Raw genomic sequence first — 3,708 nt, forward strand, 5'->3', positions numbered from 1 at the left:
TTACTGGAGTTGTACATATGCTTACTTGAGGCATTCTTCCTCACCAGTCAAATATCCCTAGGAGGTCATACATGTAGAACTCTGTCATTTTGCATTTTAATGTGCATGCTTGAGCCCGCTTGTCCAAATCCTGAGATCTTATTGGGAAGCTGCTGATCACCGGTTTCAGGTGTTTTCCATCTGCTGGGAGACTGCCTTTCCCTGGTACTGACTGTGATCAATTATTATTTTAGAGAGAAAGTTAACAACTGCCTGGTGACCTGACAAGCCTGGTTCATGTGGAGTTGGGGAGCCCTCTCTTGTCCTGCTCATTCTGACCGGCTACCTACTGTAACAATTGATTTACTGAAATTAAAAAAAAAAAAAAAAAGCTATGCTTTTTATGTAAACTTTTTTACTCTTTTAGATTAAGATTTGATAAACTTTTCTAATTAAAATGTTATCTTAATAATAAAATTAAGACTAAGACTACGCTTTTATAAAACAAACAGTATCATCAGACTATTTCTAATGAGAAAAACTGGAAAAAAGCATTGTTTTAAACTTTAGTGATTCTGTAAATCAAAGCAAAGATACTAAACTAATACCAACTAAATGATAGTTGGCATTATGCTACTTTAAAACATAAGAGAGCTCAATGATGTAGTGAAACTAAAATAGAGTAAATGTTAAGTCTGAGGATCTAGTCCCGGTTCTGGCATCAGTTAAACAAAGTCACGGGTATGTTATTTAGACAAATAGCCCAAATATTATCATCACTAACAGTAGCAGTTTGCTAAGGGATATTGCAACCCATGTCTGTATAGAGGGAAAAAAAAAAATTCTCTATCCTTCATAGTTTTTTACTGGGCTTTCTGTAAAAAAACGCAAATTAACATGAGAAAAACAAATAGACATTTATTAACATTTGTAGTTTTATATATACATGGGAGACACCAGAAGGTTTGTAATTTTATAAAGTATATCTCAAAGAATAGGCTTAAACTTCAGACTTAAATATCATCATTACCTAAAAGAAAAAAAGTATGTGGGGAAAGACCTGGTTAAGATGAAATGATGAGGAAAATCACCTTTAACAAAGGCATGGTTTGTTATGCAGATTTAAGTCCTTGCCTTCTTCATTCAGCCATCCCTCAATTCCTGGTGCAGAGAGGAAGATCTCCCTACAAACAGAAATTATCATTTTTTGATGTAACTTTCTCTTACAGAAAGACAAATTTTCAGAGCTACTTCTGTGTCTGTTTCTCAGAGTAACCAGTTCAAAATAATTAATATGTCTAAGAAGCACTTTTTAGGGTGGCATATTCTGATCTCCAACAGTCATATTTTGAGTGATGTGTTTGGAGTCCCACTGTCTGTAGAGTCCATTCTCACTTATAAATAATATAATATATTATTTATAAAATTATCTCCACTTGTAATAGAGTTCTAATTTAATTCTTTTAACATTTGAATACACTCAGAATGTAAAATTATTGAAACTTCTATAATAAAAACTATAATTCTCATATTTTACAGTTGAAATATAAACAATATATCACCAACTAAAGTTAGACTAGAAGAGCGTATCCTTATAAGAAATACTAAGACTTTATATGTGTTTGAACTACAGTGATACTTCACCTTCTAAGAGTTTTAAAATATCTGATCATTGGACAATTTGTCTCTCAGATATATTCAATTGAGAATTTGGCCCTGGATATTTGTACTCAAATATACTACAACCAAAAGTTGAAACTCAGTTAACAGGAAATCCTTCTGATATCCGTGTTACAGGAAAGGGGTCCCGATCCAGACCCCAAGAGAGGGTTCTTGGATACCACACAAGAAAGAATCCAGGGCAAGTCCATACAGTAAAGTGAAAGCAAGTTTAATAGGAAAGTAAAAAAATAAAGAATGGCTACTCTATAGAGAAACACCAAGGGCTGCTGGTTGCTTATTTTTACGGTTAATTGTTGATTATATACTAAACAGCGGATGTATTATTCATGCCTCCCCTTTTTAGACCATATAGGGTAACTTCTTGATGCTGCCATGGCATTTGTAAACTGTCATGGTGATGGTGGGAGTGTAGCAGTGAGAAAGACCAGAGGTCACTCTTGTGGCCATCTTGGTTTTGGGGGGGTTTAGCCGGCTTCTTGACTGCATCCTGTTTTATCAGCAAGGTTTTCATGACCTGTATCTTGTGCCAATCTCCAATCTCATCCTGTGACTTAGAATGTCTAACCATCTGGGAAGGAAACCCAGTAGATTTCAGGCATATTTTACCCAGCTCCTATTCAAGATGGAGTTCCTGTGGTTCAAACGCCCCTGACATATGCGGTAAAAGGGAGTCGAAAGTATTATTTTCAGATTGATCATACCACATACATTCAGCAAAATATGAGTCCGACATACCAGAAATGATAATAGAAACAAAAATAAATTTCAGTGGAGTTAATGAGTACAATTAACTCATATTTTGAATTTGCACATTCAAAATATGAATCTAGACATTTTTTTTTTCCTTTTTTGGAATGTGTTATGTTAAAGAGAATCTTTGGACAGATTAAACTTAACAGAGTTTAACTGAGCTAAGAATAATTCATGAATTGTGCACCACCACCACACTCCCCTTATAGACAATAGAAGTGAAGAATAGAAACAGTTACATTGGTTACAGCCTGGCATTTGTCTTATGCTAACACTGTTGGAAAAGTTCATCACTTTTGGCTGAAACTTGCTGATTTGTATAAGAATAGATTACTGTCTGTTTAAACATCCATTTAAGGTAACAGTCCACTATGTATGAAGGAACTTTTAAGCTGAACTTACAAGGAGGTTGCTTTAGGCTAAATTTAATTTAACAGTTACTATTGTCTGAACATAAGTGAACTTGCACCTACAGTATAACAAATTATGCCACTTGAAGAAGGCAATGGCTAGTAAGGTTGAAGTGTTGACAATAATAGGCTGCAGTGTATCTTGAAATAAACACCTATTCATTGGGAGAAGTAAAATAAATTTTTTAACAAAAATAAAACCACTGAAAAAAAAAAAAATTTGAGTGTTCACTTCAGCAGTACATATATAAAATTGGAATGATACAGAGAAGATTACCATGGCCTCTGTGTAAGGATGACACGCAAATTCGTGAAGCGTTCCGTAATTTTGGCCAGGATCATCCTGATACAAAAACCTGGCAGAGACACAACAAAAAAAGGAAACTTCAGGCCAATATCCCTGACAAACATTGATGTGAAAATCCTCAATAAAATACTGGCAAACCGAATCCAGCAGTATATCAAAAAGCTTATCCACCACTATCAATTTGGCTTCATTTCCAAGATGCAAGGCTGGTTCAGCATATGCAAGTCAATAAATGTAATCCATCACATCAACAGAACCAATGACAAAAAACACATTATTTTATAAATATATGCTGAAAAGGCCTTTGATAAATTCAACATCCCTTCATGATAAAAACCCACAATAAACTAGTTATTGATGGAACATATCTGAAAATAATAAGATCTGTTTATGACAAACCCACAGCCCATATAATACTGAATGAGCAAAAGTTGGAAGCATTCCCTTTGAAAACTGGCACAAGACAAGGATCCCCCTCTCACCACTCCTATTCAACATAGTATTGGAAGTTCTGGCCAGGGCAATCAGGCAGGTATTGAAATAGGAACAGAGGAAATCAAATTATCTTTGTTTGCAGAA

General features: G+C 34.8%; 1 non-coding gene across 1 annotated transcript; it reads left to right on the plus strand.

The window, feature by feature from the left end:
* Window positions 1-3,046: 3,046 nt before the first annotated feature.
* Window positions 3,047-3,152, plus strand: LOC116275057. Its single transcript, XR_004184030.1, has one exon. It is a non-coding gene; the product is annotated as a U6 spliceosomal RNA (small nuclear RNA).
* The last annotated feature ends 556 nt before the right edge of the window (window positions 3,153-3,708 follow it).

The sequence above is a fragment of the Papio anubis genome, chromosome 5, assembly GCF_008728515.1.
Source record: "Papio anubis isolate 15944 chromosome 5, Panubis1.0, whole genome shotgun sequence".
Taxonomy (NCBI): domain Eukaryota; kingdom Metazoa; phylum Chordata; class Mammalia; order Primates; family Cercopithecidae; genus Papio; species Papio anubis.